This window comes from Hyperolius riggenbachi, chromosome 2 (assembly GCF_040937935.1).
Source record: "Hyperolius riggenbachi isolate aHypRig1 chromosome 2, aHypRig1.pri, whole genome shotgun sequence".
In the NCBI taxonomy this organism is placed as follows: Eukaryota; Metazoa; Chordata; class Amphibia; order Anura; family Hyperoliidae; genus Hyperolius; species Hyperolius riggenbachi.
The window spans coordinates 254143722-254169241 of record NC_090647.1 but is presented as its reverse complement, the minus strand read 5'-3'; the positions used below and the strand labels follow the sequence as shown (position 1 = coordinate 254169241).

The window sequence follows — 25520 nt, the reverse complement described above, 5'->3', positions numbered from 1 at the left end:
AGGAAAATGCCATCTAACTTCCTACTGAGCATGCGTGATACTCAGTGAGGAAGAGAGCACCCAGGCTGCCCATTCTGATATTACACCGGGTTTTTCTACTCCACTTTTGTACGGAAGTTCCTCGCCCCCTCTGCATCCTGGATGGAAGCGGTGCCTGCTGGGAGAGGCAGTATAAAGGCCATGTGCTCGCAGCTCGGAGGTCCTGTTAGGAGCCATCTTAGAAGGCTGAGCAGCTAGCATGGCAGAGGGCGCGGTGACTCTAAGGTAAAGGGAGGATTTCTCAGCCTGTCTTCTCCATGTTAGCGGGCGGCTGGTTGGGTCCCTGCATTATGTACGCTTGCTGTCACTGCCGCATACGTAGCAGCGTCCTCCGTTCCTGCCTGTAATGTTAATTTTTATCATAGCTTTACTTTCTAATTATATTTTATTACTTCTGGTTGTTTAGCGGTAAGCCAAATCAGCATGTTTTATATATTGAAGCCGTTCCACATTGTTTTGGCTTTAATGACTGAGCATGTCTCGGTGCGCCCCATGTGCACCACGCTGCTAAAGCGCTACAAGCAGCTACTTGGTGACTAATGTTTTGGATGCAGATTAAAATCCCATAGCTTTTTGGATATACACCTTTTCCCTTGTCGGTGCGTTTTGTTTTGCCTTTTTAATGCAGGTCCCATGAAAGGGCAATTTGCACTTCTATCTGGCTGTTGTGCAAGTCCACACTGCTTACATGTGTCTCTGCCAGCCTGCTTTGTAACTTCCACATTTGCTATGCGTATGTGGGAGCTAATCCCCTCAAACAGTATAAATATCTCCCAGTGCAAAAATCAGCAGGAAGGGTCATTTCTTTGTTGGCCTAGATCACTTTTTTTAGTTGGGTTACAGTACAATCAACATGCTACCAGTTTTGTACAGTCAGGGCAGTTCTTGACATGGGGCCATCAGTTCCTTCCTGCCCCTTGTTCACGCTTAAAAGGATGGCCTTCCCCCCCCCCCCCCCCCCCCACCTGGCTTTTATCAATGTTTAGTCAAGAATTATCAGTTGATCCCTTGTTCAGTGGTTTCACCACATTAAATGTCCAGCTGACTGTAGGAGCACCTGCTAGGAAGACCCTGCACCACAGAACAGATCACACACAGATAGCTGTAACTCTTAAAGCTGCATCTACACGAGTAGATGCGGCCGCGATGCTGCTTATCAATCGAGCCGCTAATGCGGCTCGATTGATAAGATCCGACAGGACGGATCTCCATACCGCCGATTCCCTGCTCGATCCCCGCGAGGGGACAATGGCAGGGAATCGTGCGGGAGATAAGCGGCGGGGAATCGAATGCGGCGCGCGAGCGGGGACGCGGCGGGCACGCGGAAGAGTAATTGAGCTGCCGGATCGCTACAATGTCCCTCCGTGTAGATGGGGCTTAAGCCCCATCTACACAATACGATTCTATGTGCAATTTGATTACAATTCTATTTACTATCTGATTAAATCTGACATGTCCGTTCGGGATTTGTTTCAATTCGATTTGCCATTGTTTTGCAATTGCAAATTGAATTGCATCGAATCCCGATCGGACATGTCAGATTTAATCTGATCGTAAATAGAATTGTAATCGAATTGCACAAAGAATTGTATTGTGTAGATTGGGCTTTATACCCTGTAAGGTTATCTGCCTCCCACCTCTGTAGTAATGCCATCCATACTCATTGATTTTCCTGCTGGATTCCTGGCAGGTTTCACTCATGGTAAAAAATAAAATTTTGGTTGTGGGAGTGGAGGTAGTAGACCAACAGCATTGCATTGTTTGATACAATGCTGCAATTTGTTAGATTTCATGCTGAAAACATTGCAGTTTGCTGTGGAAGGATTTGACCCCTCTCTGATGCTGGCAGTCATGTGACCACCACACTGCATGCTGGGAGATTAAGTCCATGGAGGTGAGTACACAACACCTCATCCCTAAAGGCACACTCTTAAACTCTTCAGGGAGATTAATTTTATATTTTCAGTTTCAAGTGCTCAGTTGCCTTTAATACATCTGAACTGAGACTGATATGGTGGATGCCATATTTCCTTTTACTTAGTTGCTGGGCTGACAGATCTCTCTGATCTAATCTCCCTTTATTTATTGTATTTATAAAGCGCCAACATATTATGCAGCACTGAACCCTTGGTAGAATCTGCTCATCGCTAGATCTATGGGAACACAAATGCTGGGAATACACAGTACATTTGTACCGCTTGATTGAACCATTTAGATGGCTCGATTGATGATCTCCAGCATGTCCGATCACCCACCCAATCGATTCTGCGCTTGAAACCGCATGGGGGACAATGGAAAAAGATAAGGAAAACGAGCAGAAGATTAGAGAATCGCCCATGGGGGAATTGATCTGGCGGCAGAATTGAGCCGTTAAAACGCACCGTGTAATCCCAGCATAATGCTGGGAATACACCATGAGTTTTTTTTTTTCAACAGATGGCTCGATAGAATATTTCCAACAGGTACAAGCTCTGATTTTTAACATAATGCAGCACACCACACAATACATTGCACTCAGATTCCTAGCAGAAATCGGTTCCCAGTACATAATCAATTTCTGGTTTGTGAGTTTGTCTGCATTCTTCTGCCTTGGTGAACCATCTTGGCCCATTCTGTTATAGTGTGCCTATTGTCCAGCAAGGCTATATTAAGGCACAGGTTTTGCTTCCATCATGTAACTTGTTGCAATGATGACAATGAGACCTGTTATACTTAGAAAGGTTGGAGTATAGTGTGTGTAGTGTGAAAAAAAAAAAAAAAGTTGACTTATTGATCAGACATGTGCATTTGTAATCTTGTTGAGCAGCTGCAAGGTGAGGGTGCAAGTATCATAGCTTTGTACAGTATTTAGTACAAACCTAGTGGTGGTGGGATTGTTAGTTCATAAAATGCCTGCCGAAATCTGTTCACTGACTGTCTGGATTTTTGAGCAAGGAAATGGATCATATTTAATGCTGGGCATAAACTGCAAAATTTACACAATCTCTATTTTGGAGATTTGAGCCTAACAAGTTAATGTGTCTTCCAGATATGCCAGCTTCGCATTCGCTCGTGTAAAGCAGAAATTCTCCTGTGCAGTGGTAAGTAACTTTAGCAACATTTTGTAGTACTTGATTTACATGCCTGTTACAATTTGCATCTTATGCAGATTCTTTAGTAAACCAGGCTTGTATTCATATTCTGAAAGATAACTGCACTGTATGGTATCTGCACCCAACGGCACTTTCCCTTTGTGGTGTTCATTTAACAGTGCAACAGTAAACCAGTAAGTGGCATCGTTGGTCTTCAAGCTTTGTGTTTGAAGACCTGGTTTTTATGCTGGTACAGCTTCTTGTTGGGTAGACTAATTTAGCAACTATTAACTAGGCTTCCCTATGGCTGAACTTTACTAATGGTGAAAGAAACAACTTCCTTTTGTTACAAAACTCAAGGGTACCTATAGTCAGCATAAAAGTTACTTACCTCAGAAGTGGGAAGCTTCTGGATTGTCTAAAGGCTTCCTGAAGCTTCTTGCTTTGGGACCCTCTAAACCAGTAGTCTTCAAGGCCTGTGGGCCGAATGCGGCCCCCTGAGGATTTTTTTACCGGCCCCCCACACAAAATGTATTACTTATAGATGTGGTCAGCTACATCTTTAAATATTGTTGGTCCACATATAGAATAGCAGTGCTGGCGCCAGCCTTCCACATGGAAGCCAGAAAGCAGTAATTTTGCTGGTTTCCAATCAAATTCCACATCAGGTGACACTGCTGTCCAATTGGACTTCGGGTTGTCACCTGGGTATGCTTCACCGTCTGGCCCGCAAAGACATCATTTTATGTTGACCCGGCCCTCGACCCAAAATGTGTGGGGACCCCTGCTGTAAACAATCAACATTTTCCAATATACAAGATAGCGCTCAACTGTGTTCTGTTTCCACCACCATACACCCCGTGTGGGATTGAACTCACCCAGCGAGTTTGACCACTATTAGACTGGTCAATAAGCGCCCAGCAATGTGCGACTCCAGCACTTTGGGGTGCCAACTCCTCTTAGAACACGGTATCCTTAATGATGTATGTTGGTTGATGCGTACCTCATATAAAGAAGAAAGCTTCCATAGCGTAATTCAGTTACAAAACATAAAATTTTATTAAAAAGTTACACTCACAATCTCGTGGCGGTTAATTGGGCAAGGGTGGAGCTTGCCGGACGTCCAGGAAGTAACGGTGATGTGGTAGCAGCGGCGAGAGCGGGACTACACCTTCTAGCCTACCCGGGAGGCAACGGGGGAGAGCCCGTTTCAAACTCTGTGCCCAATTAACCGCCACGAGATTGTGAGTAACTTTTTAATAAAATTTTATGTTTTGTAACTGAATTACGCTATGGAAGCTTTCTTCTTTATATGAGGTACGCATCAACCAACATACATCATTAAGGATACCGTGTTCTAAGAGGAGTTGGCAACCCCAAAGTGCTGGAGTCGCACATTGCTGGGCGCTTATTGACCAGTCTAATAGTGGTCAAACTCGCTGGGTGAGTTCAATCCCACACGGGGTGTATGGTGGTGGAAACAGAACACAGTTGAGCGCTATCTTGTATATTGGAACATTTTGCTGACAGTCTGCCGCGGCTGACATGGAAGCGCACCTGTGACAAAGGACAATATTTCATCTAGCACACTGAGCAGTGAAAACTGTTCTCTTAATAACTGCTTTTGCCTTCACGGTTTTTATCATATGTTATTATATGTTTTTAACCTGGATTAGTATCGCCACAATAGCGCTTTCAAAATATTGTTGAAACAATCAACATTGTCAGATTGCTTGCATGTAGTATTAGATTGCCCGGCATGCTCATGGTGACCCAGAGCTCCCTAGGAGTGTGTAAAGGGTTAAGGACCAAAAAGCCCTCACTATAAACTCTATGCAAGACAGAAGTCTTTTCTTAAAACGGATGGGATTTGTGATAATTCAGCCTGGAGTGAGTATGAACTGTCCCATAATGCATCGTCTCTGATGGCTAAACACTTCTCCAGAATGGCTGAAAAGCAGTGTCTTCAGCTTGTTAATATTACAAAGCCACACTAACCCAGCATGCATACGGACTGTTTCAGATTGGTTGATCCTGATCAGTGCATGGCGTGAATTAATATGGATTTCATCTTAGTAAGGACTCCCCTGGTCCGTGCTGTCGTCTTTCCGCACTGGGTTCCAGACCGCTGCCGCTACACAGAACTTCCTGTCCCGGCAGGAAGTTTAAACAGTAGAGCGCCCTCTGCTGTTTAAACTTCCCCCTGGACAGGAAGTTCAGTAGCTGCAGGAGCGGCCCGGAGCGGAGAAGACAGCGGAGACCAGGGGAGTCGCGCCGGCGGAACAGGTAATGTATGCAGGAGGGGCGGCAGCTCCACAGATTGATCGGTTTCAGGCTGAAATCGATTCACAATCTGTTTGCAGTAAAGGTGGCCATACGATCCCTCTCTCATCTGATTTGATCAGAGAGGGATCTATCTGCTGTTCGAATCTGATGGCAAATCAACCAGTGTATGGCCACTTTAACTCTATAACAAGTAACTTGTCTATATACGTTATCTAAAGTTTAGATAGTTTACACAGCAAATATAGCTGCAAACAGCTTTAATAGAAAATGATTTTCTTCCTGTGATACAATGACAGCAGCCATGTTTGTAAACATTACACAGAGGCAGGCTTATCTGTATCTTGATTACTAAGCCTGTGAAAAAACTAATCCCCTCCTCCCCTCTGCCTCTGAAATCAATGGCTAGTAACACCACCTCCTCCTCCTGCTCAGACTGAGCTCCCATGAGCCCTTGCTACCAGGGCTGTGGAGTCGGTCCAAAAATCCTTTAGGATTCCTCCGACTCCAATTTGCATATTACAATTTTGTTGATTAAAAGTATGTAACGTGAAATTCGTCTCTTAACTGCCAACGCTTAGGAATTTTACAAGACAACTGAAGTGAGAAGAATATGTAGACTACTATATTTATTCCCTTTAGACTAAAACTAGTCCTTGGTGAGAGTACTTGTAAAAGGTACAAACCGGAACAAAGAACGTCTATCAGGCCCTAGGCAATGTAAGTGTGGGTGCATGTAAGAATGATGTGCAGGTACTCTGCAGGGGAATGAGGAGATTCTTCCTCTATTACACATTCTTCATGTACAATCTGAACCAGGTTTATGGGTGATAGACAAAACCTCTGTGTTTAATGTGCACTACATTCTTAGTGGATTCCCTGAAGCTCTGTGGGGAGTGCATATGTAGAGGATAGTACTACTGTGTAACAAAGTAAACCTGAGATGGATGAAATGTAACGTTTTATACATACCTGGTACTTCCTCCAGCCCCCTTGAGGCTAATCAGTCCCTCGCTGTCCTCCTCCGCCACCTGGATCTTCTGCTACGAGTCCAGGTACTTGAGCCAGTCTGGCGTAGTGCGCATGCACACACTCCGCCGCCGGGAGCGTACTACACCTGCGCAGCACTTACGCAGGTGCAGAACGCTCCTGGCTGTAGGATCGGCACGTCGCTGGACTGTGCTGACTGGCTGAATTACCAGGACTTGTAGCAGAAGATCCAGGTGGTGGAGGTGGACAGCGAGGGACTGATTAGCCTGAAGGGGGCTGGAGGAAGCCCCAGATATGTATAAAACTTTACAAATTAAGGGTACCTGAGATGGATGAAATGTAGTCACCAAACCAAATGTTAACATATCAAATTATTTGATTTCATGAGCAATAAATCAGAATCAACGCAGAATGATTTCCATCTCATTGACATCTCTATTATTGACACGGCTACACATCAGGCTTTATTCTTACAGCATAGATGTTGTTCAGTATACATAAGAGATTCCTGTGTACACATCATATATACAGTCACAATCAGAGGTGTATATCTGACTTTAAAAATACGGGGAGTGCTTTATTGAAGCAGCACAAGTAACTGATTTTGATTGGTTTATTTCATTTTTGTGGACCAAGCACAGCTATTACTGTATGTACATTATTTTTAATGACGATTATGTGAGAAATATAACTTTTTATCATATTTTCTATTTTAATTAGTTACAAATTCATTAGTAGTCGGTGCATTTTTTCTTGACTCCAGGCACCCAAAATTGCTCTGACTCCACAGCCCTGCTTGCTACAGTGCCAAGGCTCTCTGAAAACCTGTGGGCGTGGTTTATTTAGTTTATAGGGAATTGGTATTAAAACAAAAAAGTATTTGGCTTGAGGAATGCCCTATAAACAATAGGAAAGGAACACAATTATGCAATGAGTAAAAGTTCACCTCGGATCCACTTTAAGATGACACATCATTGCATTCCAGCAGTTCTGAAGGTGTTTAGCTTTCAGGGGCATCAAAGGATGATTTGCATTATCAGCAGTGATGCATTGTGGGACACCTCAAAGCTCACTCCAACCTGAATCGCAAATACCTTTTTTTTTGTTTAGGGTTAGTTTCCTTTTTTTTTTTTTTTTTTTCCTTTCGCCAAGTCAATCCAGCAGGTGGTGCTGTAAACCCTAGTCTCTGCATGTAGGTCATGTACTTCTGATGCCTCCAGAGGGTACTACTTGAGTCTGACATGGGAGTCTTAAAGAGACTCTGTAACAAATTTTTCAGCCTTAGTTCTTCTATCCTATAAGTTCCTATGCCTGTTCTAATGTGGTCTGTCTTACTGCAGCCTTTCCTAATTTCACTGTCTCTGTAATAAATCTTATCTCCTTTCCTCTGTCGTGTCTGTCGGGCTAAAGGTGCATACACACATCAGACTATAGTCTTTGGAAAATGAAAGATCACAGACCAATCTTACCACCCTTCGTGTAGTATGAGAGCCATACTCTACACAGTCTATTCTATGGAGCTGAACTCCCCATCAGAAAAAAAAAATCTTTGCAAGATGCTGCACACAAACATGCTGCACACACTCAAAAGATCTGTAGCTGCAAAAGATCTGTTCCTGCCAAAAATGCATTCCTGCAAATTGCAATGATAGTCTATGAGATCTGCAGATCATCATGCACACACGATTTAACTGACATTCATCTGCAGATCAGATCCACCAGGATGGATTTTCAGATCTGTGGATGATTGCTTGATCTGCAGATGAATGTCAGTTAAATCATGTGTATGATGATCTGCAGATCTCATAGACTATCATTGCAATTTGCAGGAATGGATTTTTGGCAGGAACAGATCTTTTACTGCTCTTTTGTGTCTGTACAGCATCTGTGTGTGCAGCATCTTGCAATGATTTTTTTTTCTGATGGGTAGTTCAGCTCCATAGAAAAGACTGTAGAGTATGGCTCTCATACTACATGGAGTGTGGTCAGATTGGTCTGTGATCTTTCATTTTCCAAAGACTATAGTCTGATGTGTGTATGAGCCTTAAGGCTTGAATGTGCAGGGCTGCTTGTGATTGGATAGAAGCGATACACACCCTCTGCAGGCCCCCTGCACACTCGGTTTATGTGAGCCTATCACAAGCTGGTTAGTTTGTAAACACTGCCTAAAACTGTTAATTACAAGCCAGGATTGCAGCAGAGAGTGGCAGAAACGGCACAAGAGAAAATAAGGAATAGAATGGTATGCTTTTTAGTGTAAGAATATTAGAGGACAGATTATCTTTGAATATAAGATCACGGTAGCTTTTTTTTTTTTTTTTTTTTTTTTTTTTTTTCTAACAAATTAAAAGTGAACGTTTGGAAACGTATAGATCTCGTTTACTATGATCAAATGAATGTTTTCAGAAGAACTTGAAATAATCTTTCCTATACTAGTGGGTACTTGGCAAGCAGTTTTTCATAAGGATTTCATGTCAAAATAAGACTGACTGCTAGTCTGGTCTGGCAATAACAGGCATGCATGTGCAATCTTTGTTTTGAAAGTGGGATCTGCTACATTGTATTTTTGTATGGCGTACATGCACTTTTTTTTTATTTTATTTTTTTTTGGTACAGGATGGTTTTTCTGGTCTCCTTTTCACGGCTTGTAATGGGTTATCGCTGAGACTGCACTTCCAGTGCAGAGAAACTACTTTTAAAGGCCTCGTTACTTGCCCATGAACAGGGAGGAAGGAACACAGGTTGCTTGTTGGGGATAGTCGACGGGACAGTACAGACAAATGTCAACTTGCTGAGGGGGGGGACACATCTTCAAAGAAGTTGGCTGCTCTATGGAGAGTTGATCGCTTGGGGGTTGAGGGCTGCTGTACACATGCTTGATAACTGGCTGAGGTGGTTATCGCCCAGCTTTAGTCAACAGTGTACGAGCCTTGAGTTGTATTGGGACTGTACAGACATGTTTATCATCTCATCTGGTCTCTTCAGTTACACTTTTTATATGCAACTTGTGTCTGAACAGGGGGGAATGTTGTATATCTATAATTTGCTTTTGAACTAGGAATACTGGCCTGTATTGTATACATGTAAAAATGTATTCTTTAAGACTGCTATAAAAATCTACTTGAGATTAACAGACTCCTGTTTGTCTGTCCTCCAGATGGGCTGCCTCACAACGTCCCTTTGTGATGTTCTGCACCTGGTCAGCTTATGACACAATGCTGGTAAGAAATCTTGCTTTTAGTATGCTTTTACTTATATAGCACTTGCTGTTTTTAGTCTCTCCTCTTATAGGTGCAGACTGATTGCAAGTGCTGAGAGGAAAACCTTCTCTTGCAACCCACAGCTGGTTAACTTGTATGAGCTGTGTTACTGATGGGAAGGGACAACTGCTTACTGCTATAGTATCTCAGAGTAGCTAACATTGTTGTTCTCCTCTCTTGTAGGAACATCTGTCTTATGAGGTTAGTGAATTATTTTGAAACTATTTTCCTTCTACAGTGTGAAATCCAAAATGGTTCTCGGCATTTAAAATGTATTAGTTATTAGCCCTAAAGCTTATGGTAATTTATTTGGGCACTTTCCTCACACCAGTCATTCATGATCATTTTTGACAAACTTGCATGAGTAGGGGCTTTGGCAAATTTCCATTCAGTGATGTCCCAACTTACATAATACAGTAGAATGCCTTTATAGCAAACTCCAATGTACCAGGTCTAGCAGTTTACTATATCAGAAGTTCATACTCAAGCACATTGTGTACTTTAGTACAATATCTTAATTAAATTAGGTAGTCTTTGCAGTCTTTAGCCCATGCTGATGCTTTGGGGGTAATCCACGCAGGCCAGAGTAGCGTGCAGATGGCGAGCTGGCTAAAAGTGGCTACCAGCCCACTCACTTTCCACTATTGCCAATATAGAATACCACAGAGGCAAAAAACAGATTTGCTGTAAGTTCTATCAGTTTACTATACCAGGCAGGTGTTACTCCCCATATACTTATAATAGTGCTTAGCCACGTTTGGTTTAAACGCACGACTTTTGAAAAATCGTTAAGACCTGTATACACTGCCGCAATGAGTTTTCGATTTTCATGAAGGCTTTGCGATGTAAAAAATGCATGGGATTTTAAAAACCCAAGCGCAGCCCTAACCAGCCCTAGTGATTATACTGTACTCTACCAACTGCTATATTCCTGGTGCTAGCTGCAGCATGACACCTGCTAGTCCTCCCCCTCTTCCTAGGACAGTTTGGCTAAGAGCCAAGCAGCTCATGTATACATTAGCCATCTTCAGTCTGTCAGTTACCAATTAACCTCCACAAGCTTCAGTGTTCTTCCCAGGCACTTTTAGCCGGGTGCTTCACCCGGCTAATTTTGGGGAGCACCTGGCTGTTATCGGCTTGCCTTCTCATCCTCCTATGCTGTAAGCACAGTTGCATCGGCCCACGCCCCCCTTTTGTGGCCCACCCGGCTGGGAAAACTTCTGGGGAGAACAATGAGCTTGTTTCAGTTAATTCTTAATTATATTTCTACTGAATAAACTGCAAAGTATCAAATCCTTCACTACTCCATGAGCTATTTCCAATTGGGGGTGGTAATTCTGTCAGGTCAAGCTTCTAGCAACCTGTGTAACTTTGTTGACTGTATCTGCCCTAACAAGTACACTGTAACACTGTACACTGCTTGGAGAACCATATTCAAATTAGTAATTGATGATTTGCAATGTTCAACTGCTCTGACCTGTGGTAACAGAGTGACTGACAGCAGCTTTTCTGATCTATTTGTGCTTACAAATTTGTTATTTTTAGACATCATTACATCATAACTTAGAAGTTTATCTTCTCCCAAACAGGTATTGCAAGTGACAAGATGTGAGATTTGCCATGAAGGTATTTCATTTTACTTAATGTTTGTAGATATATATTTCTAAACTTTGACTTTGTTCCATGGACATATGCATTGTACGCTAGCAGGTCAGCTTTGCTGCTGCCAGCTAAGATTGCCTTGGAAAGACACCCCAGGTAATATGCATGGTGTAACACTCTCCCATTCGGCTCAATGAAATTGCACCCACATGGCAGTATTTTGTAACGCCACATGGGTCACCTGGGGGAAATGAGATGCAAAATGTCTCCTTGCTTTCAAATAGCATGTAAATGTTATGCAACTTGAACCAATAAAAATTGGTTGTTTCAAGCTGCATAAACTTTTGAAATAAAAAAAATATTAGCATCGCACTGATAATCCCTACTAAGGGCCCATTATTACTCGGGCAATTAGTGGGTGATTCCAGCAAATCTCTGAAGAGCTATCGCTGTTTAGAGTGCTAGCGCAATACAGACCTAATGGCAGTAATATCAGTGCCGCAATTGGCACCGATTGCGGGATTAGCATCAGCAAAATGATTCTGAAGCGATTGGACAGTGCTTAAAGTGCTGTTCGGGAATCGAGTGTGCAGTTATTTTAGGCCTGGTGCACACCAAAATCCGCTAGCAGATCCGCAAAATGCTAGCAGATTTTTAAATGCTTTTTGTTGTTCTGTAGCGTTTCACCTAGCATTTTGCGGTTTTGTGAAGTGTTTTTGGTGTAGTAGATTTCAGATATTGTTACAGTAAAGCTGTTACTGAACAGCTTCTGTAACAAACGCCTGCAAAACCGCTCTGAACTGCCGTTTTTCAGAGCGGTTTGCGTTTTTCCTATACTTAACATTGAGGCAGAAACGCCTCCGCAATCCAAAATCTGCAGCAGCCTGGGAGTATGCGTTTCTGCAAAACGCCTCCCGCTCTGGTGTGACCCACCCCATTGAGATACATTGACCAAGCGGCTGCAGAAACGCTGAAAAAGCCGCTCGGCGTGCACCAGCCCTTACTGTGGTTAAAATCACCTGTGCAAAATGTGTTGTGATTGCTAGTGTGAACGAGCCCTTAGAGGCACCTGGGTGGTGCATCATGGGAGTGTCTAACAAGCTGGGAAGTTACCACCTCCTGCCTCCTGTAGAAAAGGCACCACCACCAAGTATGCAACTTTTTTTTTTTTTTTTTTTTTTTTTTTGAAACCTGTTTTTGGTGGGATGTGCTAAGGAATTCATTCATGAGTCTAGTGTACCTGCATTGGTAAATGCTTAGGAAGTGGCTGTAGCCTTTTTGAGGTCTATCCCGATGGAGCTTTGCTGTAAGCTCATATCGTTGGAAATGCCTCATAGAATAAACTTGCAGTTCGCTTTGCCTGCTAAAATATATTTGTTTGGTGGGTTATGGCTGCATAACACTTCTTTGCAATATCCTGCTATTGGTGCACTAGTGCTGTCACTTTCATGTCACACTTGGGTGGTCAGCAGGGGAGGTAAAGCCTCAGTGCAAGCAGTTGTTCCACCTCGGCAGGGTTCAGTTCTTATTTCCAAGTGGTATAAATTTGCATTATCCTCTCTTGCCTCTGAATAATTTGGATTTTGACATTCCTAGAAGTAGTAAAGCTATTTTGTTGGCATTATTTTCCTGGTAGCTAACGCATAATTATGTATATTTTTTTTTTTTTTTTTTTTTTTTTTTTTTTTAACAGGATGGCAGGATTTTGCTTTGCAAGGTAAGTAATTATCAAGGCTCTGTGCATTGTATGGTATCTGCACCCAATGGCTGATTCCTGTTGGTGTGTTCATTAAGCAGTGCAATAGTAACCCAGCAAGTGGCATCGTTGGACTTCAAGCTTTGTGTTTGTAGGCCTGGTTTTTATGCTGGTACAATTGTCAACTGGTACTGTATTTTGCTAAGCCAACATGATTGATTTTCTTACAGATGAAATCCTAGCATCAGCAGCCTGTCATGCAGGTAAATACTGTCCTGCACCTGAAATCATTGGATGGGGCGGGCGTCCGGATGACCTGTTAAAGTGGACCCAAATTAAAAATACAAGATTTCAGAAATAAAATATATTTTCTAAATTATAATGGCAGCCTTTTTTCAGCTGTATGACAAATCTAAAATGTATTACATTTATTGGAGGAACCCCTTCCTTTCATATTGCCAGGACAGAATCGGGCAAACTGGTGGAGTAGATGGTGTCCGGCAAAGGAGGAATTGCTAATGGCTGCCACCTGTATAACACTAGTTATGAAAAGAAGGGTGAAAAGCATGCACTGAACTGCTCATAGGCTGTGTTTACTTATCTTTGTATGTGTCAGATTGGTGCAACTAAATATTTTGAATTAAAAAAAAAGTTTGGTTTGAGTCCGCTTTAAGACTTACTTACTATGAGCCCACTTTTTTGTCTATGGTTCATGCAGTCCTTTTTGCTTCTGCATATGAGTTGATGCTAGAGCAAGAGTTTCCTGTTGAAGGCTTAACCTAAAGCTGCTTTTTTTTTTTTTTTTTTTTTTTTTTTATTATTGAACCTGCTTAAATTCGGCATTCACATCCAGATCCATATTCTGGCAAAAGCAGCAGAAAACTTTTAATTGCATCAGTGACAAGTCGAGCAGTTCAAAACTGTGGCCAGTTGCTGGTTCAATCTGGAATGGAGGTTACTATGGAAAATATCACTAATGGATTTTTATTAGCAGTATTGGGTCAACTGGGTCTGTGTAGCCAGCCTTAGCCCCATTCACACTCGAGCGTTTTGCTGCGATTTTCGGCAAAACACGCAAACGCTAGTGCTTTTTTAAAAGCGCTAGCGTAATGAAACCCTATGGGCCCGTTCTTACTTGGGCGATTTGCGCAAATCTCCCAAAAACTGGTACCGCCAAACGCGTCACCTGCACCATTTTCAGGCGATTTCCCGACGATCGCGTTTCAGTGCTATAGAAGTGCTAAACGCGATCGCAATAAAACCACAGCAGTGTTCAGTGTTTTTTTCCCCCGCGTGAAATCACGGCAAATTCACTCCTGCAAAACACCGGCGGTTTGTAAGTGTGAATGGGGCCTTAAATGGTAGACTATGATTAAAGTATGTATTTTCTGGATAAGCTAGTTTTTCATATTAACGTTTTCTTTAGCCTTAGTACATCATGCCACTGTATCAAAGTTCAGTTTTAGCAGTAAATTTTCAGTTTCCTGCCGGTATGATGGTCATTACCAAGGGTTCTAGAACTAACCGTTTCTAGTTCGCTGTGGACATGACCAAAGAGTAAATCTTCAGAAGGATTTTCTGGATGCTGTGCATAGTGTCATGCCTTTTGAAGGACAAATGCTGTGATATTGTACAAGAATATCTGCTTCAATTTTTTTTCTTTTTTTGTTTAGGTTTGAAATGAAAGTATCTGAAAAAGGTATAGTTAACCCTGAAGTCTGTTTGTAATGTTGCGGTCACTTCAAAGAGGGCTTTTCTGGCTACAACCCATCTGCTCTTACGCAGTGACCAAAATGAAAATCCTCTACAGGATACTATGGGCACACAGAATGTGTACCATGGTCTATTATAAAGGAGACACTTCTGTGTACATCAGGAAGGATACCACAAGATGGTAACACTTCAGTGATTCTACCACAGGTTTTGTCACTTCACTTTTTCAGATTGCAAGACTTGGGGTGCAGACACATCTCATTTTGATTGGCCAATTTACCACCTCCACGTAGTATGGAGAGCCCACAGATTTTGAATACTATGATTGGAAAATGGCTTTCAGCTGTCTGGCAGCACAGTAGGAAGGTTTTACTGCCACTCCTTGTCCCAACTTTTAGGGCCTGTACACACTGAAAAACGCAAGCAAAATCGCAAGCGCATGCGTTTTTAAAGTGCATGTAGTTTTAAAAACGCATGCGCTTTTTGCCTGCGTTTTTTGTGCGTTTGCGTTTTTCTTGTAATTGCTGATTGGCTAAAGAATCCTTTGTTTTTTTTCTAGTTTGCAATCTCCTGATTCCTGTTGAAATGTAGTCTTCTGGGATACTGACTTCTGAAAAATGCAGGCAAAAACGCAAGCGCATGCGTTTTTCATGCGCTGCGCTTAAAAAAGCGCAGCAGGCACTGCAATTGCGTTTTTCTAAAAACGCATCGCACCAGTGTGTACAAGTCATCACGCTTTTCATTATTTTTTCAAAAGACCTTGCGATTTTTAAAAACCAAGCGCAGCAGTGTGTACAGGCCCTAAGAGCCCTTTCACACTGAGGCTGTTGTGTTGCAGCAGCCCGCAACACAAGCATGCTGTGCATTAAGCAGGTAACTCGTACAATTATAGTGGCAGAGGCATACTTTCATTGTACCTGTATGGTTGCACTGCATGTGTGAAGCACAGTTTTTGTTGGGTTTTTTTTCCCTGCACAACAGAGTGAGAAAGGATCCTGAAGTGCTGTGGGGAAAACACTTTCCATGTTTATACAGAAGTATTCTTGTACTGTTGCAATGCAGTGTGAGCAGTTGAGCCAATCATGTGTCTGTCTTCCAGGTCTGCCATATTGCATCCTACACTCTCATGGCACCTGAAGCATGTGGCCAAAGTGTCAGTGCCGGTAAGCTTTGCTTTTGCTAGGAGTTTTGTTTCTTTAGCACTTGCAGACTTCTCTCTGGCCTATCAATTAGTAGGTACAGAACAATGTAAGTGCTGAGACTAAAACCTTCTTTTGCAACCCACAACTTGTTTGTTTCATGAGTTGTGTTACATGTGGGAAGGGACATCCTCGGCTTGGAAGCACTCGGCGCCACTCGGCGCCAGTCACAGAAATGTAGGACTACAGTAGAATTCCTTTATAGTCAACTTTAAGGGACCAGTGGCATAACTACAATTTATGGACCCCTTGCAAAACTGATGGGGCTCCCTAATGGTCACACCCCCTTCACTCTCCTTTGTGCCTTTCACAGCCTCAGGTTCATCTCACAAGGGTTCCTCCTGTGGCCATCACAATTTTCACACCCATAACAAGTTTAGCAACAAACACCTGATCTGACCTATAGTCCGCTGTATTAGAGGACTATACTTCTCCCTGCAATCTTCTAACCTATAGTTAACTATATCAGAATTGGTCATACATTGCATATTTATACAGATGCACTTGCTGGGACCCAAGGACTGGGTTTACTACAGGGTGGGCCATTTATATGGATACACCTTAATATAATGGGAATGGTTGGTGATATTAACTTCCTGTTTGTGGCATATTAGTATATGTGGGCGGGAAACATTTCAAGATGGGTGGTGACCATGGCGGCCATTTTGAGTCCAACTTTTCTTTTTTCAATAGGAAGAGGTTCATGTGACACATCAAACTTATTGGGAAGTTCACAAGAAAAACAATGGTGTGCTTGGTTTTAACCTAACTTTATTCTTGAGTTATTTACAAGTTTCTGACCACTTATAAAATGTGTTCAATGTGGTGCCCATTGTGTTGGATTGTCAATGCAACCCTCTTCCACTCTTCACACACTGGCAACCTCGCAGGAGAAATGCTACCACAGGCTTCCAGTAGCCATAGTTTCAGGTGCTCCACATCTCATATCTTCACAGCATAGACAATTGCCTTCAGAAGATGGGTGTGGTATAGGAGGTACAAAGGTAGTGGAGCCATTCTTCATCAATGGAAACCTCAAGGCCACTGGATATGAAATTGCTACGTGTTTCCCTCTTTATGCACTGAAGCTGGCACGGTCCCAGAGTTTTTCGAGCAAGATGGAGCACCACCACATTATGGGTTTCAGGTCCGAGCATTCCTAGATGAAGTTCCCAGGAAAGTGGATAGGTCATTGTGGGCCAGTTGAATGTCTCCCGAACTGACCACCTTATGCTGAACATACACTGGTCGATTTCCTCCAACCCACCCCCGCAAACCTTGGTCGCAGATTAGCCCTTCCTAGAGGCAGGGCTAACGGCTGCAGCCCTGCCTCACAGCGCGTCTATCAGACGCGCAACGCCGCCTCTCCCCCGCCCCTCTCAGTGAAGGAAGACTGAGGGGTGGGGGAGAGGCGGAGATACGCGCTGACAGACGCGCGTGGGGCAGGGCTGCGGCGGTTAGCCCTGCCCCAATGCAGAAGCGCTCCCCCGCATTATGGAGGGGATTTGGGGGGACAGGGACCCCCGTTAAGCCGCGGGATAGCGGCGTTTTAGCAAGGGCATACATGCCCCTGCTAGCTATGAGGTCTGAAGCGAGATCTATTCTCGCTTCAGACTTTAATGGCTCCCTGGGCAGCGCCGCGTCTCTGAATCTTTTCATCTTCCGGGGTAGGGGCGGGACCAGCCTTCCTTCACCCATCTTCCCATTCACCAGCCTGACTGTCATCCTGAGAGGGGAGGGGGCATGGTCCTCCTCTCCAGCGCCTACAGGGGAAAGTTTCTGTTTTGTTTACACACTGAGGAGGGAGCAGAGTAATGTATCAGGGGCAGAGAAAACCGCAGCTCTGACGATCTCTAGATCGTCTTACCCTTGATCACGATTTTCGGTTTAAAAAAGAAAATCGTTCAGCCCTAATCTGAAGGCAATTGTCTATGCTGTGAAGATACGAGATGTGCAGCACCTGAAACTAAGGATACTGGAAGCCTGTGGTAGCATTTCTCCTTGTAAACAAAATTGTGATAACTGAACAGCCAGCTTCAAAGACCCCTTTACAAAGGATGTGTGTAGAGCACTTTGAATTTGATGTTACCTAACATTTAGAGCATTAGAAAGTTTAAATGCTTAAAAAACCACTGTTGCAAAAATAATAAATTTTAACATGCATGTAAACACTTGCAAATGTGTTTCTTCTATAGTAAAATGAGCCATAAACTGCTTTTCTCCTATGTTGCTGTCACTTGCAGTAAGTAGTAGAAATCTGACATTACTGACAGGTTTTGGGCTAGTCCATCTCTCCATAGGGGATTCTCAGCATGGCCTTTATTCTTTATAAAGACACTCCCTGAGAAGGATTTATACAATTATGCTGGCCAGCCTCCCTGCTCACTGTAAACTTGTCTGTCAGTTGGACGGTGCAACTGCCATTCACTAAGTGCTTTTAAAAATATAGAAAATAATGAAACCCCACCCCAATGAGGAGATGGGCTAGTACAAAATCTGTTGGTTCTATCAGATTTCTACTACTTGCTGTGACTAACAGAAAAACAATGTATGGCTTATTTTACTCTGGAAGAAACCTACTTATGTGTTTGTGTTTTAAACTTTATGATCTTCAACAGTGGTCCTGTAAAGATTTTCAAAAGCATACCTCCATTTTCATTTTTTTTTTTTTTCCTTCAGTTGGATGGACCAATTGCTATTCACTATTTTGAATCCTGAGAGCACCCCATGAGGAGATGGGCTAGTCCAAAACCTGTTCCCTCTATCAGATTTCTACTACCTACTGTGACAGCAACATAGGAGAAAGGTAATTTATGGCTCATTTTTACTTTGGAAGAAATTTACGTATGTGTACAAATAAGATTTGTGCAACAGTGGATCTTTAAAGTAAATTGGCGTGGGGGGGGGGGGGGGGAGTGCACACAAGATTTGTTTTAGTGGGTGCTACTTCCAGCCTCCCCCATAGCCTTACAGGTTCTATTTCCTCCTGATCTGCTCCTCTAAGCCTCTCTAAAAGATCGCAGACTGTGCATGCTCTGCCTCAGTTGTGCATGTGTTGAACACCTTCCAGCTACAGTTGTGTGATCGTGGAGGCACAGGGCTGTGATTACTCTGTAGCCCATTACTAGTAAATCGGCGAGCTTTCGAAGGGGCACAATAGAGGTCCTGGAGAACCCAAGGGACCTGTGAGGCTATGGGGCAGGAAGAAGCCCCCAGGTGAATTAATAGAATGCTTCACCAACTGCAGCCCTGCCCCAAGTTATTGTGCACAAGATGACTTGTTCAGGGCTAATAGGATCTTGTATTGTCCCTGAAAAATGGAGAGTGACAAATTGCCACAAGCTTACTTGTGTTCTGAAGGCTGAACCCAGTGCTTCTCCCTCATCCATTTTGCTGATTTGAGCTGAAAACTGCTGTTGCTGGTTTTTAGAACTCTGCTTACAGCATATTTGCTGAGTAGTGCGGTGTCTTAACATTTTAGCTTGCTTTTTGAGGTCTATCCCGATGGGGCCTTGCTGTAAGCCCATATCGTTGGAAACGCCTCATAAAATAAACTTGTAGTTGCCTTTACCTGCTAAAATGTATTTAGTAGTTTGCAGCTGCATAACAGTTCATATTTGAATGCATTTTTTTTTTCAGTAAGCTGCATACAAGAAAGTGTACAATATAGTTTGAAGCAATATTATATCTTGTATCCGAGGTGAAATGAGATCAGATTATCCAGGCTTTTGCTTCTACTTCCTGAAAGTAAATTTTTAGGCATGGAAGTGTCAGCTTCTGTCTTGTAGGGAACATGGTAAACATCACTGATAAGCAAACTACAGCCATAAGTATTCCTAGCAAAATACAACTTCGAGAAGAGATTAAAAAAAAAATTGTATTTATCATCCTACTCCTAAAAATGAAATGGGTGGGTAGATCACAATCCCATTTAATTTTTAACATTTGCATAGTAGATTGAATGTTTAGTTGTCTCTGCTCAGTGGCAGCCTATTAAGTGTGCCTAAATGAAAAATACGTGCAATATTGATCTTTCAACAGTTTATTTTCACGCCAGGTTCACTAACATTGTATATGAATGACTTCATAAAGCAAGAGTACTCAACTGGAATATTAACACTATGTGTACACATTAACTATTTGCAGACTGACGCAGTTGAAATCTACGTCCTGCATGTGGCAGCGCCGATCTTACAGGACATAAATTTCAATCATAGTCCTGCCACTCCCGCCGATTACACCAATTTCTCCCTGCCTTGCAGCTCTGTGAGCTGGTCAGGAGCAGTTTTCATAGGCTCCTGGCCCTGTCATCACTAAGCCAATCCTTCTGGCTTAAATTGATTGACAGGCTCAGGAGCCAATGAAAGCTGCTCCTGACCGGCGCACGCCACTCTGCCATCATAGACTGCAGAGAGGGGCCTGCAGCAGGACGGAACAGTTGGAGCGGTGGATTATTTCGGCGATTTCGTTTGGAGGCGGCATTTTACCTTACTAGCACTCTCTGGTCCTTAACCACTTGCCGACCGCACACTCATACCGTGCGGCGGCAAAGTGGTAGCTGGAGGACCAGCGACGCAGATCTGCGTCGCCAGGTGCCTCCCTAATCAGGAAAGGCCGCTCGCGTGAGCGGCCATTTCCTGTTAGATCACGGAGCGGGTCTCCGTGAATAGCCTGCGAGCCGCTGACTAAATGTAAACGTAGGAGACATTTGTCTCTGTTTACATTGTGCGGCGCCGTAAGGCAGATCGGCAATCAGCGGCCGGGCATCGCCATGTGACAGCAGACATCCTGTCACAGGCTGCACAGGGCGGAGAGCGTCCAGTGCAGCCCCGATCACCGGGGGGGACAGGTAGGAGAGGGAGGGGGGAATGTCACTGCGGGGGGGCTTTGAGGTGCCCCCCCCACAACATGCCACCAGCAGGAGCGATCAAACCCCCCCCCTGCACATCATCCCCATAGGGGGGGAAAAAGGGGGGTGATCTGATCGCTCTGCATGCCAGTTGATCTGTGCTGGGGGCTGCAGAGCCCACCCAGCACAGATCACAAAAATCAGCGCTGGTCCTTAAGGGGGGGGTAAAGTGTGGGTCCTCAAGTGGTTAAGGGGGCAAACACTGCTGAACTAAAATGTAAATGAGGCAAAATAAGAGATCTAACATATCACATGGTAATGGAGGAGAGGCAAAGCCGGCACTGCAATTAGGGTTGTTTTGAAAAAGAGTAAACACTTAGCATGACAGTCAGATACTAATGCAGGTTAAGTGGGCGCCTGGTCTGTGTCCCCTGCGGGCGTCTGTTTCACGCTAACAGCGCTTGTTTACCACAATGGGGAGAGATGGGGGCAGGCTGCATCATGCTGGCCACGCCCCCAGTTTCTATGTCAACACATGACGCCCACTCGTCCTGTGAGGACGGGGAGCATCCATGTAACCTGGCAACTGCAGACGTGCCAGCGTGTGATGCAAGCCAGTGCCCAGCCTCCAAGCGTAAACGTGCATGCGCATCCTCTTATTCCACGCTTCTTTCTTGGACTTTGGTTGCAATGCATCTCCCACCGCCTGTACCTCCTCGCATCTTTTGGTGTTTGAACCTCTAATCTAGTAAGTGCACATTTCGCTTTTTGTGCATATTTACGCTTGGAGGCTGGGTGCTGGCTTGCATGGCAAGACATGCTGGCGGGCAGGTCTGCAGTTGCCAGGTTACATGGATGCTCCCCGTCAACACGGGACGAGTGGGTGTCATGGGTTGACATAAAAACTGGGGGCGTGGCCCGCATATGCAGGCAGAAGTGCTGCCATGACGTGGGTATGTAATCCACGCTGATGCAGCCTGCCCCAACTCTCCCCTTTGTGGTGAACAAGTGCAGTTAGCGCAAAATGGACATCCGCAGGAGGACACAGACCTGGCGCCCACTTAACCCGCTTTAGTATCTGACTGTCATGCTGACTGCAGTGCCAGCTTTGCCTCTCCTCCATTACCAGACTATCTTGCTATACTGCCTGAGCACGCCATTTAAAGGGACCTACAGCCTTTCAGCCTATAGCTAATTACAGCTGAGTCCAGTCTCCTGCTGCAGCTCCATAGTACTGGAATTCTACTTTCCTTGCTTTGCACTAAAATATCACATGAATGCTGCTTTTCTTAACAGTTTTTTTTATTTTTTTGTAGCTGGAAGTTGGATCAGTAATACTGCACTTACAGCAGGAAGTCTGAAGCCTCATAGGTAATCTTAAACACATCTCTTATATTAAGTCATGAGACCTTGCATGTGATACAGTAAATTATTGAGGTCACTTGTGATCATAGGATATATAGATGAGGTTTTTTTTTTTTTTTTGTTTACTAGAACTGCCCTCAATAGTTAAATATGTCCAAGTGATGATGTTGCTTTGTTCAACTGCTGTATGACTGAGGAATGAACTAAGCATGCACGTATCTGAAACGGACTGGACTCGTGTTGGTTTTAGTTTACTTGGTGGGTGTGGGGCATAGTATGCGGGTTTGCTGCAGTGGGATATGGTATTCACCATAATATATGTGGACTAGAACATGAGATTGACAGGGGCATTAAGATTGGTGTAGTGTTAAAATGACACTTTACACTTTTGTTTTTAGAAACATTGGATTCTTCCCCTGGAAGGTGAGTGATTCATATCTAATGTGCACTGTATGGTATCTGCACCCAATGGACTCTTCCTGTTGTGGTGTTCAATAAACAGTGCAACAGTATATCAGTAAGTGGCATAGTTGGTCTCAAGGTTTTCTTGTACTTGCAGACCTGGTTTTTATGCTGGTACAATGTCTTTGTCAATGTCTTCACAGAGCTATAACAGCTTTTTCTTACAGGTGGAAAGGACTCCTGCTGCCAGATGACTAAAACCATGGTATGGAATAATTACACCCTCTAAGAATTCAGTGATGCATGACTTGCGTGTTCAGTGGACAATTTGCCTAAGATGCCGCTCTTATTTGCTCTATTTAACTTGTGGCTATTTGCCTTAATTTTGGCGTTGCACTTTGGTTTTGCATCCTGGGTGAATCCCCTTCTTCTTGGCTCTGAAAGCCGCTTATTTTCCTAGTTTCAGGTCTGAGTGTTGGTCATTACCAAAGTTACTAGGAATTTCAGTTTCTAGTTCACTGGACATGACCAGAGGAAAACTTCAGCAGGATTTCTTGGATACTGCATATGCAGTGTCCCACCTTCTGTAGGACAAATGATGGGTAGTTGTAAAAGGTTAAAACTTGCATACCTCATCCTCTCCTAATCTGGTTTTAGGGGTAAGTACTTTTGAAGTGTTAAAGGCACTTTAAAGGAGTTCTGTGGTGGGGGGTTGAAGATGAGACATTTGGGGCTTCTAAAAGCCCCCGTAGCAGTAATGTCACACGCTGTCGTTCTCCGCCGCCGGCCCCAGTCTAAAGCGGTATGCCATCCAACTGTAGCTGCGTGCCTGCTCTCCCACACAAGTAATCGGAAGCTTACTGCTTAAGCGCAGCACAAAACTTTGTACTGCGTCTGTGCAGTAAGTTTCCGATGCGGTAGCACGTATTAGTCTTAGACGAGTAATTGCCTGATGCCGGCTGCAGATCGGAGGGCGGCGTGGGACATTAATGCTACAGGGGGCTGATAGTAGCCCCAGGTAAGTGACACACTCGCACTTTAAGGAGAGCTTTTTGGGGTTAAACTGTTATGCAGGGATCAAAATTGAAATTCTCTTGGGATACTGTGTACCATGGTGTAATTCACTGAACTTACAGCAGTCTGTGTTTAGTGCAATGCAGTCTTGTAACTATGATCTACTAGTTGTCAAGTTCATCAGTCACTATCCTGTCTTGGTGTCTCTCTTGCTCTATCGATCAACCAATACTTAATGTGAGAGGGGAGTTTAAAGAAAATGCCCAGGTATATAGCTGGACTATACTCACCTGGGGCTTCTTCCAGCCTCTAGCAGCAGTTTCAGTCCCTCGCCACAGTCCTGGTTCTCCTTGGTGTCCCGCTGGCCACCCTTAATCAGCGACCCACCGGTGAGTCGTGTCTTCTGTGCCTGCCCGTCCATCTGGCGCATACAGTGCCTGTGCAGTAGTTGTGCGCAGTACATGTCAGACTACCTGCCGGCAGGTTGCTGATCACTACAGGTGGCTAGCGGGATACTGAGGACTGGGGCTGTGGCAAGGGGCTGGAAGAAGCCCCAGGTGAGTAAGATTGTGGCCCCTCGCCTCGGAGTCCTTTAACCACCTCAGCGGTAATCTCAAATCAGGCTCTTGCTGGAATTCCCCCATCTCAAACCAAGAAATAATCATACTGCCAGGGAGGTTAATAACTTTTTTTTTTTTTTTTTTTTTTTTTTTATTTAAATGGTGGTTTTCTTGAATAATGTGACTTTTCAATATATTGACAAATCTCAACTATGTATAATGTAAGCGCTGCTTTTGCAATTCTTGGAACTCCTACTGAAACAAGAGGAGCACTATTTGAGGATGCTGCCCCAGTTGTGAAAGGGTGGTCATGTGGCCACTGGAGGCTTGCCCTTAAACTGCAGCTAAAGCATACCTGAAAAATGGATAACATTACAGTAGATACCTCATTAGTGGAAATCCTCTAGTTACAAGTAGGCTTCCCGAGATCCACTTTCAGACGCACTGATCTAAACCTATTTGAAAAGCTTAATGGTTTTCTTATGGCTGTGTACACATGCACCTGGACTGGGCATGCACAACTAAGGTCCACACATGCACAGTATAAGGAAGCACTTGTGCACAAGCAACTTAGTTCCTGCTTGGTTCTTCCAAGCATGCGTACTTGCCCAGTCCAGATGCCCTTGTACATGGTCCTGTGCAGGAAAGGTGAACTCGAGTTTTCTGGAAAGCATCTGGAGGCTTCTGAAATTTGAAATTTTACTTATCACAGGTTTGCTGTGTAACACCTTCACCTCTAGAATTTTTAAAAATGAAAATGCATTTCATTTTTTCTATGGGAAGGTGTATAATGGGGTATTTGGATGTGGCTTTATTTTTTGGCCATAAGATGGAGTTAGTGTGTAAAATAGACAGTGTTTATACTCCTGCTGGGGGAGGTGAAGTGGACCTCTGTAAATGAGACTGATATGGGGGCTGCCGTATTTGCTTACTTTCAAACCATACTAGTTGCCTGGCTGTTCTGCTGATCCTCTGCCTCTAATCCTTTTAGCCATGGACCCTGAGGAAGCATGCAGCAGATCAGGTGTTTCTGACTTTCATATCTGAATATCACTAGAAACGAGCATGGGACTAATTTATTCACACTACTGCACCCAAATAGATCAGCAGGGCTTCCAGGCAACTGGTATGGTTTAAAAGTAAAAAAATATGGCAGCATCCTTCTCACTACAGTTGTCCTTGGTTGTTGTGGTGTATGGCTTCTATAAACTATCACATTTTCCTGTTAAAACTGGATTCCCTTTTTGCATTGGGTAATGCACTGATACCTTTTCTTTGTTCCATGCAGGTATACTAGAATCTCCAGATCACACAGCACTGATCAGAAAGCTTCTGTGTGGAATAAACCTGATTTGGCTCGAGTCACTTCAAGACTACCCCCCACAACATCTCTGTATTATTCAGGCTTTTATAAAGTGGATATGAAGTGTTTACTGGTCATATGGCTACTTGGTCATTAAAGATCTCCTTTACATTA

General features: G+C 43.7%; 1 long non-coding RNA gene and 8 other non-coding genes across 13 annotated transcripts; all 9 read left to right on the top strand.

The window, feature by feature from the left end:
* Nucleotides 1-116: 116 nt before the first annotated feature.
* LOC137546276 (uncharacterized) lies at nt 117-25520 on the top strand. 5 transcript variants are annotated; one of them, XR_011026212.1, is made up of 14 exons: nt 128-264; nt 3068-3119; nt 9541-9604; nt 9827-9844; nt 11233-11269; nt 12939-12962; nt 13172-13204; nt 14615-14640; nt 15754-15817; nt 18533-18659; nt 22019-22073; nt 22466-22490; nt 22697-22734; nt 25332-25520. It is a non-coding gene; the product is annotated as an uncharacterized lncRNA (long non-coding RNA). The 5 variants fall into 5 exon arrangements; XR_011026215.1 differs by lacking the exon at nt 18533-18659 and having other exon boundaries at nt 117-264; XR_011026214.1 differs by lacking the exon at nt 15754-15817 and having other exon boundaries at nt 123-264.
* On the top strand, nt 2625-2753 carry LOC137555113 (small nucleolar RNA SNORA1). Its single transcript, XR_011027812.1, has one exon. It is a non-coding gene; the product is annotated as a small nucleolar RNA SNORA1 (small nucleolar RNA).
* On the top strand, nt 3232-3368 carry LOC137555107 (small nucleolar RNA SNORA8). Its single transcript, XR_011027806.1, has one exon. It is a non-coding gene; the product is annotated as a small nucleolar RNA SNORA8 (small nucleolar RNA).
* Nucleotides 9642-9770, top strand: LOC137555127 (small nucleolar RNA SNORA40). Its single transcript, XR_011027826.1, has one exon. It is a non-coding gene; the product is annotated as a small nucleolar RNA SNORA40 (small nucleolar RNA).
* LOC137555119 (small nucleolar RNA SNORA18) lies at nt 12523-12650 on the top strand. Its single transcript, XR_011027818.1, has one exon. It is a non-coding gene; the product is annotated as a small nucleolar RNA SNORA18 (small nucleolar RNA).
* LOC137555108 (small nucleolar RNA SNORA8) lies at nt 12985-13121 on the top strand. The gene has a single exon (XR_011027807.1). It is a non-coding gene; the product is annotated as a small nucleolar RNA SNORA8 (small nucleolar RNA).
* Nucleotides 15853-15984, top strand: LOC137555129 (small nucleolar RNA SNORA40). The gene has a single exon (XR_011027828.1). It is a non-coding gene; the product is annotated as a small nucleolar RNA SNORA40 (small nucleolar RNA).
* On the top strand, nt 19342-19465 carry LOC137555120 (small nucleolar RNA SNORA18). Its single transcript, XR_011027819.1, has one exon. It is a non-coding gene; the product is annotated as a small nucleolar RNA SNORA18 (small nucleolar RNA).
* LOC137555109 (small nucleolar RNA SNORA8) lies at nt 22512-22651 on the top strand. The gene has a single exon (XR_011027808.1). It is a non-coding gene; the product is annotated as a small nucleolar RNA SNORA8 (small nucleolar RNA).